Consider the following 15,976-nt stretch of genomic DNA (forward strand, 5'->3'; position numbering starts at 1 on the left):
GACTATAATAAATCCAGTGAAATTTTTTTCTACGAATGAATTACGTCTATTTGTTCTTATATCACTTTTACGAAAAACTTAAATAGTCCTTTCTATTTTCTTCACCAAGCTAACGTCCCTAACGTTATACGACTTCAGATGCTAGGTCACGCACATTGTCGAAGTATTCTTTTCATAGGTACAACCATCTTCCCATGTTTTTATATCTGATCCTTTTTTTTAACAACCATACCAAGCCACTTTTTAGGGAGAAGACCGGAGCTTTTTCTTTGGTCGATTGCTGTGTAAGTTACTTACGCTCTGAGAAAGAGCTCCGAAGTCGAATCGCTGCTCACAGGTAGACTCCGTTCTCCAGTGGCCATGTTTGTACAACTTCGTATACCAATACCTTTGAAAAGAAGCGGACTTCCTAAGCGGACCTCAGAACGGTCCAAGTGTGTATATATAACAGATTCGCAAAGCGGTCTTATCGCCGCCCCAGCGTTCATGCGCTGTTGAGTGAGCAAACCACGTCTGTGAAATAATTGGTAGTTATTGCGTCTATAACATTAGTGGTCGGTAACTACTTACTCTTTTTCTGTGTGAAACCGCATAAATTCAAGCTAATGTGACAATGATTGCTTTCATCAGCGCCGACGACTGGCGACACTTGAGGGAATTGGCTATAATTGGCTGAACGCTGGGGCGGTTTTCTAAGGCTACATGGCACCAAGAAGGTTTCCAGTTCCGATTAAGCGTAACTCTGATCCTAAAGGATCTGCAGTAAATAGACGAAGTATGTTCAGCTGTGAAGGAGCTGAATAGAACTTCGGAGGCGTTGCAAAAGAAGCGGTATATCAACAGGTGAAGACGTTTAATTGAAGGAGGTGGACGCGCCGAGTCGTTAGTCTACAACAGTAACCTCCTTCCGGCCGGCCGGCCGGCCGGTTCAGTAGCAGGTTCCGGCTGGTAAAAAAAATCGTGGACGTTCGACTACCCCAGATTTGCCTAAACGTGCCTGTGAAAGTCTGAAAAATATCAGGTTCAAGCGCCCTGCAGGCTGGGTAATCTCACAAACTTCTAAGGCACATTTTCCTTATCCCAATCTTATAAAGAGCGTACTTCAATTTTTAAAAGATTACGCCTACCTTTCGTTTTGCGAGGAAGGTACACTGATAGCATCGAATTTGACACCGCATCTTTTGACAAAGGTTTTAGCATCGAAAACAGACGATTTCATACAAGCCGTGAAAGCACGAAACCGTACTATATATATGTTCATATATAATACGGTTTATATATATATATATATATAATCCGGTTTATATATATATATATATATAATCCGGTTTATATTTATTATACGGGCAAGTGTAAAATCAAGATGACATTTTTTCCTGTTCTACTTGTGCAACATAATGGTCGATCATTTTCTTACCACTTAAGTAACATGCAATCGTTAGTTTCTATTTGTTCCTTCACAACGCCAGAATAACATCGATGACCTTCCTTCATACATTCCGCAAACCATCAAATACGTTTTCCCCTGTTCACTCTCATTCATTGAGCAACATTCACACTTCGTGGAAAAAAATTTAAGAAAGACACTGCCGTTAGTTTTGCCCTCCTTTATCGGTTCAATCGTTTCCAGGATTTCTTTTCCACCTTGCGTTTGGGCGGCATCGAATTTTTACCGCTCGTTTTCCCTAGCAGCTCTTTACTGCGTGTGTGTATCTGAGTGATTTTTCCACTGGATAATCTAGGGCCATGTCGAATGTCCTTGAAGAACCTAATTCGATTATTATTGTGTGTAGGCCATGTAAATATATATATATATATATATATGGTGTATATACGCTGAGCGCATGCACGATCGACCTTTTGTTGTCAGAGTCTTAACGATAAGCGAAACAGGAAGCAAGGTTCTATAAAATAATGAATCGAAAAAAGCCTACAAATGAAAAAGACGAAGCCTGTAGACGCCGGCTAAAAATATATCTCATCGACTGTGAAAGCTGACAACATACCCGTCGTGATATATCGACAATAAATTAGACGCTACTGTAAATATCATATTGTATCAATTATTTTGAGGTTTACCTCCGATACTGCTGTCGCCGTTAGCTACTGTCTCAGACGGCGGGCTTCCAGCAGCAAATGGTTGTACGCACCCTTGTCTGCATCGTTATTGGAGGCGTATTGCTGAGTGGACCTACTCAGTCAACCTACAAACCGTTTAGGTAATCCTGCGTCTTTGATGTTCCGTTGATTTTCTTCAACACGCGTTATAATGGTAATAAGAGTACATGTTGGAAATGGTTGAAGTGCCGTTGACACACGTCTTACCCTCACTAACGTATCAAATTATTCTGCCACTTGTTATGGTTTTCGCTGCCACTGTCGCAAATGCCACGATTACTGATCATGATAATAATCTACTGCTGCGCATGACAGTAACATCGGTCACTATTGACCTGCTGTTCTGATCAGCGCAGCCGTCGTAATTGAAGCTCCTGATCTTCGTTTTAAAATACCTTTCTTCTATTCATTGTTGATTGCTGTCTGCATCGCCCTGTTTGCCTTTGTTGCTCTTTTTTATCGACCAGCCTTCCTACCTTCCCCTTTGTTGTCCCTCGCCTATTGTATATGCTAACTGCCTTCAGCCTCCTCCTTCAGCCAGCAATCGATTATCAGATATAAACTACCTGCCAGTTACTGGGTCGAAAGAAAGAAAACTAGTACCGCTACCCGGCGACGGAATGGGTCGGGGAGAAGAAAGGTAGGAGAAGTAGAAGAGGTCTTTCATGGCGGCGTTTTCAACGACTTACAATAAATCGTATTTGGTCAAAAGCTTGATCGGGTTCTCACGCGCGTGGAAACGTGTACAGGGTCTGCTACTGCTGCCGTTGCAACGGTGACTGCATTCGATACACGACGTACTCACTAGCTAAGTTTGCCTTCGACAGCCAGGAAGGCGCAGACGCGGCCGCCGTGCCATCAGTGGCAAAAAGATCTACACTCAAGTCTAGGCGGCGGCGGCGGCGGCGGCGAAGGCTTCCCGCTAGCAGCAGACGTCGTCGCTCTGTCTGTGGGCGCAGTGGAGATGAATTAGTCGGCTCAGTTCGGCGTTCCGCATTTATCCGACAACAAATAAAAACCGAAAAAAAAAAGCGAGCACAGTGGCATTTCGAAGAAGCAGAACTGCGAATAGCAACGCAGGCTGAGTGGGGTGGAGTGGTGAAGCGCGGGCGACGAGGAGAGGTTGTCGTAAGTCGGTAAGTGCGTTTGATATAAGATAGACGCAATAAGATCTGCTAGATAGATAAAGAAAATCTACTAGATAGATGGAGTATGGTGCGTAGACGCATAGACGTTCACATAGTTTATGTGGCATATTGACAATAGTACAACAACACAACAGAAAGGCGGATAGACAGCATCAAGATATCATTATCGTCTCGCGCAATACGTATACGCACACGAATGGTGTCAAGGGGTCACTCGTGGGTAATCATTGACGGTATTGCCCCCTCTACTTACGCCTCGATGCGCACGCGCACACGGTGCGACGACAAACGTGTCAGAAGTCGAGGATATAATAATAAGGATAATATATTTGCATATGATGCAAAGGTTGAAGATCGAGCGACCAACTGAAGGACCATCACAGCGGTACAGGACCGAACAAAAAAATGGGATCAATAGAAACAGCGCCAATCAGAGAGGCGGTGAAGCTGCTAGCCACTACAACAGTAACAAAAGGAACTGTAGGGGCAAAAACAACCTTGAAGAATGCTATTGGATATTGGCACCTGTTGATCTTCTATGGTGAGACGACTGCGGCAGTCCAGCCAGATAGACGAAATACTGAACAGTGTCTGTAAACGAGTAATAAAATCATGATTACTCTCTACTACTGCAAACAAGTGATGCCTTGATTCGGCCATAAATGATAAACATGATTATATAACTATAAATTGTTGTTGTAGCACTACATAAAAATGTAGAAAATGGAAAAAGGAAGACTAAACGCAGACCATAGCAGCAATACATTATCGTTCAAATTGTACTGATGCCTGTATTGATGATATAGTAATGCTTGGCCTACACGCCTTTAGAACTAAGTCGACCCGGGTTTCATCTGGCGTCGTTGTTGTGTCTAATCTGATTCCTTTACTTATGCTAAAGAAGACTATAGGTCGAGTACATATTATCTCGCTCTAAGTACCTTGCCTTACCTAACCCGATAGCATTCCGTAATTTCATCAATCTATTGTTGTGTGTTTGCTAGGAGCTCAACCAATTCGAATTTGTCAAGCGCTGATACGTTAGCATAACATTTCGGCGTTATTATTTACAGCTTCTGGAAGCTGCGTGAATAGGATCGGCCGACGACTGATCTCTGAAGGACCATCGTGAGTCGAGTCGGCCTTCAGCCGACGTTTAACAGATGTTGTCAACATAGAGTTGGCTAACTTATTGAAACATCAGAAAAGCTTTCAAATATTTCTTTATTTACGTATTCTACACGAAACGAAAATCAACTACGCGTTCAGGACACCGGCAAAGCTTTTTCTCCTGTCCTTTTTTCCTAATCAAATACATATTCTGCCAATGAAGATATAATAAACATTCAGCAATGATTTTATGTTTCGGGAACGTTGTAAATTTTTGAGTGTTTATTGTTATTTTTTACAAGTGTTACTAAGTGAGTGCTCACATTTTAGTACGTTCAACTCGGTATGTTAATGCTGTTTCCGAGACGTCATCGAGGGATGAATATCTTTTCCTTTTTTGTTTATAGTAAATAGCTCTTTTTTTTTTTTTTTTGACATTTTAACATTCGATTTTGAAAACGAAAAAATTATTTTTAACCGAAACTGATTCCACACTTAACTGTTTCAACTTACTAATTGACAACTATCAGGGGATTGTTGCCATATGGCGCCACCATATTTCGTTTCTATTCTTCCCAAATAAGTATTACATTAACTCGATTAACCTCAGAAACGATTCGGCCAACATAGACTTCCCTCCTAACATACATTTTTTTACGTTGGTGCCATCTTAGCAATAAAACAATTTCCCACAACCGATAGATCAATTTTAGCTGCTTCAGATTTTTACTAAATTTATCGAGCTCGGTTGATTGACGTGAACACTAAATCGCCGCTAGCGAAGTGATAGCTGATATGGGAATAATATTTTCATTTTTTTTTTTTTAGCACTTCTCTCACAAGGCATATTAAGGAATATTTATGTAGAAATTATCTACGGTGTTCGCCATATTACCCTCCAATCGAAACTTATCATGAATCATGAATGAAAAATCGTCTTTGAACAGGCCTTCGCCATGTTAAAGCTTCTGAATAGACTGTCAGCTGCAACAAAAACGAAAAATAGATTTATTAATTTTACGCTATAACCCGAAAAAAAAATGATGTCTGTTACGTTGGTTGGGCATAATAATCAGTTCAAAGGGAATTTGCTCATGCGAGCGCGTAACGCATAACAGGTTTGAGTGGCTTACAATAATAAGCTTACGTTCGTTCGTTCTTCTTGCTTTCATTTACTCAATGTCCATAATCCCAGTAACCATCAAAGAAAGGTGTCTACGGGGGTGCACAGGGATTTGAAAGGGCAAGGCCACTGAATATTCTATTTGGGATCCCTCTTAGCAGCGGCTTTCTACAAAACAAGAGTACAGCAAGCCTCACAAAAGAGCCAAGTAAGTCGCTGTTGTTACTTATATAGTACTTCGTAATGGCCGAACGGTTCCAACGACAAAACAAACGCAACCGTGACCGACTGATGGCTAGATTCATAAATTGTTTACTTATGACATCCGTCACGGAAGATGACACGATCACCTACGCCTAATCTGCGTTATTTGCCCTGCCACAAGCCGTCTCTATCGCAGGCCCCCTAGCGCACTCTTTGGCTGTCGTCACAATCGAATAGTAAAATTCAGTAGATAACGCGAACATATACGCGTATCTGCTAGCAGGTGCGCGGTCGCTCATCTCTTGCTTTCGCGGCCTACAAAAACAAGCATACACGAATCCATGTAGGTCGCCTTCCTTCTGATACAGCTGTTTTCATCTGATTTCTCTCTGCTTGAGTACGCGTCGTATCAAGACGTCGTGTTGTCCGAAACTCCAATTCAAGATGTAGGCACCTACCTGAAGAACCAGTGACCGCTAAATAACCATGACAAAGGTTGTGTGTCTTATGCTACAAGTAAATAAGTCGGTAGGACTTGTTTTACACATGGCATCTCTTAATGCTATCAACATTAGTTAAACATCACTACAAAGGTTCTTTAGTCTTAGATCTATCGGACCTCAACGTTTTGGCATCAAACTGAATTGGTTCTAACAAACGTGAAGGATATATAAAAGTCGATTGATTTCGTTAATGCTAAATGTAAGATACGGTTCGACGATAAACTGGAATAATAGAAAGGTAATATCATCTGTTGTGCATGTTTCTACTTTTTCTTACTTTCCCTATTGCTATTTAATGTTTATATAACTGAATGAACATTGTTCAAGCTATAGGTATTTGGCAAGCCTCTAGGTAGCAATTTACCAGCTAATCTATCTATCTATATTAAGTAATGCAAATAGTTTTTAGCCTTCTCACAGCCGCCGCTATGCGTCATCTGGCTTACGAGATAGTTATTTAGGATTTTTTAACATCACCACGTTACCAATGGTGGATGCGCAATCCATCTTCGTGTGCTATTCGATAGATTGAATAAAGATTACTACGCGCGCGCACCCGGGCACAGCCAATGGGACGATAACAGGCGACGTCGGGTGTCGGGTAAAATCCTTTGGATGAAGGTCATGTTGACGCTAATAAGAGTCAGCGGCAAAGTCATTTGAGCGTGCCGTCGTCTGAGAGAGAACGCATTGCCCACCCCCGAGAAGATGCATGATAACTTCTGCCAGTTTAGCCGCGTTCTGATTCAGACACAAAGACATCATAGCCTGTATATTAAATTTACCAAGTTCAAACAACGTTTGGGAACTCTTAAGAGCTGATATAGAGTAGGTTCAATGGCTTGACAGTCTTTGCTAATTAAACTAATCCGTGATCAGTTCGACGCTCAGCCCTTGAGATGGCTGTAGGTAGAAGGTAATAGCTACGATACAAAATCCGATACGGGTTGGATTGATCCATAAAGGAATTTTCCGAGTCACGCAAACTGTCATATTGTTGCAGAGCTTCGAGAACTGAAACGAGTAGCAAGCTGGAACTTTATGTCATACTTTCTTATGTATTAAACGCAGAGGATAAGATAACAGCAGTTACTGAAAGATTCCAGTGGTGGATGCGCTCTTGCCTTCCTGCTATTAGCATAAACTTCTTAACGAGTCTTTCCTTCATTATCGACCTTACAGACTAAACTTCCGAGAAAAAAATAATGGCCATATTAAACAATGATTTTATCGATATAATACTAATTTGCTCTTCCGCCTGAAACCTGAAGCGTCTTTAAATCACTAGGACAAATATTTTACTCGAGCACTAAGGTAAAGCAAAGAGCAGTGTGATATTTAGGGAGAACGAATCGAGAAACGTGAGGTTGGACAAGCCTGAGTAACCAGTAGATTCGAAATAGCTGGCATCTAACAACTTTTTCATATTTAAATACTTCAAAGCATACCTTTTTTTTTTTTTTGAAAACCATACAATTTAGCGGCCTTAAGACACGAGCTGTTATCATCGTAGGGTGAGCGGCCATATAGATGCTATTTTCTGTTGGGTTTCTACGTTAAATAACTATCTAGCAATAGTTTTTATAAGTATTTCCTGCCTTGGCCCATCGACACCTATCGAGTAACCTAGGACAAACTGCGATTAGTTTTGTGCTGCAATTTTAGCGAATGCGGAGCTAATGGTTGGATTCATTCTGTAAGCCAATGACGTGGCCGGAAGGCCATGCGTTATGATTAAACAAAAATGGCCCACTTCGTCTATGTGAACTTATGTTTGCTCACGTGACGGATGTTCCGCCGGTAACCGGCTCTTCCGTCCCTATTAGGCAAAGCTGTGGAAACACTGCGGCACGGTCGGAGGCGTCCGCGTCGAACGCGGTGGTAGCCGCCGCACAGTTGTGGAGGATAAGCACGGATCAATGTGTGCCGGACAAAAACTGAACTCCAGAGTATTAAATGAACGGTACTCTGCCTCGGCAAGTGGACTGATCATCGTAGATGTTCTGCTCTTGCTTTTTGTTCGGTCGCATAAGTAAAACGGAACATATTGTAGAGATTTAGTCATCCAGATGTACGTCCGCTCAGGAGAACCTACACGCAACCTGTTTGGGTTCTGTCGTCCTAGGTACGTTCAATAGGTAAGCGATTTCCCTTCTTCCCCTACTCACTGCGCCAATCTATACAGCATCATAATATGTAGTTCAAAAGTGGTTTGATGTTGGGTTCAGCTCTTTCATATTGGCTGGCTGATTACAGTTAGGATACGCGGACAGAGTCATCCTTGTACGCTCAATGAACACGACCTGATTGTTTAGGTCGGCCCTGGCCGTGACGTTTCATAAGCTGGGTTCATTGCCGCAGTTAGCCAACAATTCAACTGTTATCATCAAATCCAATGGGATTTTTCTGAATGTGCAGGATATCAGTCTTGTAATGCTGCTAAGCTTCTGTAACCTGTTTATTGCAGTTCACTAACTTTCTGTCCAGCGTGTGTTAAAAGGCCGATTCTAGGACAGATAAGGCCACAAACATTTGCTGTTATCAAAAGCCGTCAAGGTTTGCTAATCAATAAAATCGGGCATTAATTAAGAACAACGTAAAAGGAGAATATCTTTTGAAACCACTGATACACATTAAATTGACATTTACCTCAGGAACGGGACGCATATATACGGCAGACTCTTTAGCATAACAGGAAAAATATCGAGCCTTACTTTTTGACTTAATTTAAAGGAGTTTTCGTATTACCGGTTCAAATATCGGAACAAGATTCTGTTCTAGATATTCAGATAGAAAAATACTTGCTTTAATAAGTTAGCTAAATGACTAACGGTCTTTGACGTTGCAGTTTTACAAATAGAGTGTGGCCTTTTCATAGCATAGAACTTGAATTCGCCAGTTCTAACATTGCTAAGATGGGCGTGTGTATCTATTCGTTTTGGGGTTACGTCGTCCTCCAGACACAAATTGCATTTTGCAATAGTAGTTCTAACAACATAAACACTTCCTTTCTCTAAAATGATGGCTGAAGTAAACGTAGGATTAGAACTGTGACAAAGCTGCTGATGTATTCGTTTCACGCCAACCGAACGCTGAAAAATCAATCGAGAAGTCGATAGTACATGCCAACGTTTAAAGCAGTGCTCATGTGTGCGCAGAGTGCCAGCCCATATTATACAGTAGCACGATACTCAGTTTCAACACTAGTTTGAGCAATATTCGAAGTATTTCTGCGTCAACCCGTCAGCAGCTTCATTCGCCCGTCAAAATAAGGTTTGGAACATAGGATTCTCACCTGTTCTATGTCACTCGTGGTTAATAGCGCAGGGAATGTTCCACATATCGCAGTTTGCCGGCTCGATGTTGTAAATAAGTACTACTGGCCTTCAGCATTGCACCCCTGTTCTGGTATCTGGTATTTCTTTTGGCTAACGTTGATGACATCATCACTGTGACCAAAGGGGCATCCTCGTAAATTTCGAAGTATCACTGAGCAGGTACAGGAAGCAGGGGCTTCAGTCAGTTTTTAACGTATTCGTTTTTGCGCTTGTTAGCATTCTTTCAGTGTGACGGAACGGCCGGCAGCTTTGGTGTGCCCTACCCGAATTAACTATGAGAAACAAACTATTAACATACTGGCCAATTAGTTGAACAAAATTGAATTACTCTCAGCTGAAATTCATTTGCAAAGAATTTTTTTAACCCATACTTTTGGACGTTATCGTCAACAGGTATCATATTAATTATTTGTGTTATGATTGCGTTTTTTATAATCAAAGTGTAGCTCATTCCCCACGACAAAGATACTGTCTGTATTTTCAGGTTATCGTAACAACCGCCAAGTAGATAAAGCTATTTAATACGAAATTACTTACTACCATAGTCAAAACTGAGCGAATTAGAATTTCGTGTCATAATAAAACAAAAATGTTTGTTTTTTTGCTAGATTGTTATTGCTTTGAAAGTTTGAGGAAGAATAGTCCCTCTATTCAAATATACACGTTTTGAAATAACGGCATTTAGATGTTTGACCTGTTGTTCAGTAATAAACTCTACAAACATTAATGTCATACTTCGAAATGACGCTGTTTTCTAACAACAGGGCGTTTCGCGACGCTTTTTTTCATGCTAGTGATGCATTTGTACTTCTAGAAATCACTTGGATATCATCACCCGGACCTTTAACAGACGAGTGTCATCGAATGCTGGAACGAGCAGAAAATCGGGTTGGGTCGGGTCGGGTTTAGGAAAACGAGCCCCGTGTTGGAAGCTCGCCTTATATTCCGTGAAGGTTCTACGACGCCTATCATTACTACTACCACCGTTACTAGAAATACGTCGAGCCGTTACAACAACGAGTTCGGGGACGGAAATTTTGAACTTGACGGAAAATATCACAGCTGTTCATTCAATCAGAGAAATACGCGGCGTATTATTTAAGCGAAAATCACAAACAGGGACGTTGATACGTTTGCTTCTCGTTGCTCTTGAACCGAATTGCGACCTGTAGTAAAGCACTGATAGCAAACGTCAATCATATCACTGAATAGATAGCATTAAACCGAGACGGCAGCTGTATCGTTGCAAAGGCTTATGGTGCCCATTTGAATGTAGGTGCCATCCACAACGGTTATATTAGTCGAGGCATATCATTAACAATGGAGAAAAGATAGCGAAAGAGCTACGCATTGAATAGTTCATACCAGATACGAGAACGCTTGATCCTGCACCACGGTAGCAAAATGTAGAAGTTACAGTTAAAAACGTACCCGCCATACTAGTCAGACATTAATCGTACAGATTGCACAATCTCAATCACTTTTCAACAGAAAAAATTATTCCAATTTCAACATGATGTCAAAATTGCCTCTCGAGACTATCGTGCCCTAGATTCTCGCAGCTACCGAACCGTCAAGTTAGCCAGGTAACCAGTCCGAACAACAGAAGTTCATAGATAGCAGTGAATAGATCTATATCACTATAGATATACACTAAGCGATCTCTAGGCAGGGTCGGTTGAGAAAGAACAAAACACATAATTGACTGTGTTTGTAAGCTACTTCCTGTATATTTCTATTCAAAGATATCTAACTATGTTTTAATAGGATAAAACGCGGTACCAGTACTATGATATCATTGCCATCAGTCTAGCGAGTCGGTTCTGAGGTCATGCCCCAAACATAGCTTCGAAACATCACAACCGGACTCGAGCGAAAGTACTGATTCACTAAACAATAGATATACATTTGATTTTTTTTTATTAAAGTTTCGAATCGGCTAGATTTTATTAATCGCAAGCTCTTACCTTGTGTAGAGTGAGAATAAAAAGATGACAGTGAAGTGGGGCCCATCATCAAAGTAATTATGTATGTATCTCCCGCCGAAGAAGCACTCCGTTTTGAAGATAGCACTTCAAAGCGAAATAGCGATGTACTCCTCGGAAACAGTCGTTGGCGGAACTCAATAAGCGCAGTTCGTGCAGGTATTCGTGTTTGTTACTGTCCTTAGCTCATGCCCACAGAGCACCGAAATGACTCCTATTCGAGTACATATTATTACTTTTAGTCAGGATAGGTTACACTCGGTAGCATCGCGGCTAGCCCGAGCCTGAACCCATCGTTTTCGTTCTTAAACTCTTCATGGGACTCGGCATGGATCTCAGGTATCATCTCGTAAGGTAGCGCCTGTAGTGAAAACCTTAGCTATCGGCCGATGCTTGGTGATGTGGTACCAGAAGCGCTGATGCGGCACTACCTAACGCTTACTTCGACAGGAGTATTGAGAGTTCGAGGCGTCGCAGTCGAAAAATACTCCCGAAACGGGACCTCGTAATTGGTTCGCACGGCCTCATGCTGGGGTAACGGTCTCCTGGCGGACCATTAAATACTGAGGCGGAGATCGATCCTATCAAAATGGAGGAAGCCCATTAAGTGTGTGTGTGTGAATCTGGGTGCACATGTGCGCGTGTGTGTAATACCCAAAGCGCTATAAGTATATCGTTACACGCGGATCTTGGTGCAGTTATATGGAGCTGTTCTTTGCGTGGCTGACACAGTGACGGAGAAGCAGCGATACGTACAAGCGAGAGTAAATTGAGTTTACGAAATGGTGGTCGAGGGAAAAGTATTAAACGCTAGACGATTGAAGGAAGAAGGTAAATCGTAATTAAAAAAAAAAAAAGAATGGAAAGCTGTCATAAATGTAAATAGAACGATGGTCCATGTGGAAGCGTGAAGTAGCCTAGACGAGTATTTATTAACACCTCTTTTTTTTTGAAGTTGTTGAACGCAGTATGTGGTATACTAAATGTATACAGTTTGAGATTCATACTTATAATCATTTCAAAATAAACGTTACGCCTTCTTTCATGTATCAAAAGATTAGCTCAAACGAAAATTCACTCTTTTTATATTGGCTAACTGCTAGGTTAAACAACGACAATGAAAAAACAACGTATAAAAAAACGACGAAAGCACTCGATATAGGCCGAATAGATTTTCCTAAATAGACATCCTTTGCGAGAGATTTTCTACTGAGTCAAACCACAGCACCGTGCTTTTCTTAGTGCTCGTGACATCATCAATGGGGCGCTGGCCTTTGGAATTAAACATTTTGGTATTCAGGTTCCATCGAGTGCATTCTTTCTTCCTGCAACGAATAATCGTTTGTTCTTATATAATATATTTTTATTACTATATTATAACTTACATAATATAATATAAGAGTACTTATAATTCGCAGTTATTTTCTATACATGAGTATCATCTTTTTCTTAACAGGTTCACAAGTACGATAGCGCGACATTTTCAGCCAGCGCTTACTATTTGAGCTAGCGATCTGAAAGCGTTTTGAAACTTCTCGGCTCAAGGTCATACTATCCCGCTGAATTTGACGCTACTCAATGGCCACCTGAGCAATTTTTTTTCTACCTTTATTTAATCGAATCGAAACAATCGTCCACTTTGGCTTATTCAGGCATAATTGCTAATTTTTTTTGTCCTACTTGATCTCTCGCTCAACTTACCTCGAAATACCTGACCGTGGGAAGTTCAAAGCTAAATCTTCGACACCTGCTAATATTGTACTGCGCTGAGTTGGCCTATTGCAGAAACAGGTACAAGTTCTCTGCACTCTGCCTTTCGGTTCGCTGATCGATTTGCGTTCCGTCACCGTATCCCACCAACGTTAATCTACGTTGACATTTCAAAGAACGATCAATTACACAACGGCAAAGGCCCCCATACCCTGCTGGTACAGAGAAACTAATTTCCGGATCAATGTGAAGCGTTTCTGCAACGTTACAGTCTGGCTGATTTAGACTTTATCTGCTGCAGCATGGTGACAAACAAGCCCAAGCGAACCATGCTCGATTCAACGATCATGCTAGAATGATGTATCAGGTGCCCTGTAGATCTGGTGCGCAATTAAATGCTTAGAGATTGAGGTACAAGAATGCATGTCCCGAACAACGGTGGATCATCAACGAAAACAGAAGAAACTGGGGCTGGCTCTGTATAATTTCTGTGTCTCGTTTTATCGCGAAATCGGTCGTTGTGGTGTCCCGATGGGACCCACCGGTGCGGTGAGATTGCTATGAGCTTCATCAGAAGCTCGTCAGACTGTACTGCTACGAGTTACTGCCTGGCTAAACAACGATCGAAGTTTTCTGTGTGTGCAGCTGTCTACGTTGCTGGTCGATACGGCCTCTACGCATGGTGAGATACTAGCTACGGTAAACGAACAAAATAGCACCGGCACCCACGCACTCACTCGCTTGCTCGCGCACAAATATCTAAACGATACTGAGTTCCACTTGTCATTATATTGTCGTTATCGTCATCGCTGACGCTGACGCTGACGTTGACGTTGCTTTTATCGCAGCTTGGGGCCCACTTGTGACGGCGCGATTCCGTTCAGTCGGTCACTTGGTAGCTCCTGTTCCTTCTAGTTCCTGATATCGAGCGGCAAAGAACCGACAATCATGACGCTCTCGTCTCGCTCCACCTGCGTTACTTCTGCGCAGCGAACAGTGTTATTATTTGTTATTGTGCTACGAATCTCCAGCCGGGAGTACGATTGTATTGTAAATGATTTGAACATCCGTCGATGTGGTCAGGTGAGGGCGATCGCAAAACGCAAAAACCCGTATACGGGCAGGTAGTGCGGTGCCACCCACGCGTTTATGATGCTAACATAAGTCTTAGATGAACGTTTTCTTATTCCCTAACTCTCATTCTTAATGCAGTAAAATGCTAGAACCACACCGGGACAGAAAATGAGCGCTTATTAAACTACCTGTATATCTTTCTTTACCTTGTTCTGCCCAGTGATGCGCCGACCTCACTATGCAGTATGTTTATCTGCCCTTTTAGCGTAATGATTATAATAATGCTAACATACTTACCTAACACCTAAAATATATTTTCACGACAAACATGGCCCTGTTGCCATTATTTGGCCGAGCTTCGGAACGAAGGACTGCTTTTAAATTCGAAACGGTTACTGGGGGGCCAGCTTTTGACAATGGAGGTAGCTATTAAACGTAGCGAATTTCTAGGAACGAAATCGCGTTAGGTTTTTCGTCGCGTCGTTAGACGGTGTGTCTTAATCATCTTTTTTCGAATAGCGTAGCTTTCAGATGTGAGAACAGGTCAGTACCCCTCATGACCCGCTATTCATCTTTGTTCTGTCATACATATGATGTGTTTGCGGAACTTGACTTCGGAAGATGAGATTATCCATTTTCAACTTCAAATAAAGACTGATCTGCATTATATCGTGCATATTCAACGAAAAGAGAGGCGATAATGCTTTCGTTATTTCCGCTGTAGCTAGTATGTTTTCGTTGCGGGTCCAAACCATATTTTCCAACAGGGATATAAGGCAGTAATTTTTGTCGAGCATTTCAATAATTAATTCAATTCTCTGCATGAGCTCGGTCCGAACCAACACTCATAAGAAAAAAAAAACTACAAAACTGCAGAACCCATTGATTGTACAAATGCTTAAAAATTGAGAAAAAATGTTTTCGGCTTTTAGTGGTCAACGCAGCTTCCGTGATTTAGAACCATTTTTTGTTGGCTCTTCGTGAAAATATTTTATGAATAGGTGACCCATTTTTAGGGGTAGTGTTTGCTCTAGTCGTTTTAAGAATGATTCAGCCTTAGTCCTGCTAGGAGCCTTCCTAAATATGTGCATATTGTCCTAGATGGTTGTTTTATATTAGAGGAAGGGCTACTTCAGATTTAGATTACGTCAGCGTTCATCTGAGTACATTTCTCCTTTTAAGTGGATTTTTTTTGCGAGGAGACAAACTTCCTGCTAAGTCCTGGTCAGAGTAGAGCCCGGCATAGGATGGTCTCAACTGGTCCCGTTTCGGCGATAGTATAGAAAATGTTCATTTACTAGATTTATCCGCTAACAAAACACTGAAACATCCGTGCGAATGACACTGATGATCAAGTAATGTAACTCTTATGAAATTTCCTTAGTATTCATGTACATATATAATTACGTGGAAACCAATCCGGCAAAATTTGGAATTAGGCCATTTTGAGCTACGGGTCGCTAGTAGACGAAATTTGACTAATGTATAAATGCTTCAGTTCTTTACATATTTATGAGTAAGAACCGGTTATGAGTCTACTTGGGGGAAAAAAGGTTCAAAGAAAAAACATTTTTTAGTCTCAGAACTAACCGCTCAATGGTCAATATTTTGTCCTTCGAGAGCCGCAGGGCTGCGGAAATTCACTGAAGGTTGATGAAGGAGG

The 15,976-nt window shown here is 41.6% G+C and overlaps 1 long non-coding RNA gene across 1 annotated transcript in view; it reads right to left on the reverse strand.

The window, feature by feature from the left end:
* The window catches only part of LOC147758561 (uncharacterized), a 33,372-nt gene extending 20,005 nt beyond the window's left edge, over positions 1 to 13,367 (reverse strand). The window contains exons 1-2 of the long non-coding RNA XR_015318635.1: positions 13,231 to 13,367; positions 11,512 to 12,854 (exon numbers count right to left, since the gene is read on the reverse strand). This is a non-coding gene — a long non-coding RNA (uncharacterized LOC147758561). The remainder of the gene's footprint in view (positions 1 to 11,511; positions 12,855 to 13,230) is intronic.
* Between the last annotated feature and the right edge of the window lie 2,609 nt (positions 13,368 to 15,976).

This window comes from Varroa destructor, unplaced genomic scaffold (assembly GCF_002443255.2).
Source record: "Varroa destructor unplaced genomic scaffold, Vdes_3.0 BEIS01000001.1, whole genome shotgun sequence".
Classification (NCBI taxonomy): domain Eukaryota; kingdom Metazoa; phylum Arthropoda; class Arachnida; order Mesostigmata; family Varroidae; genus Varroa; species Varroa destructor.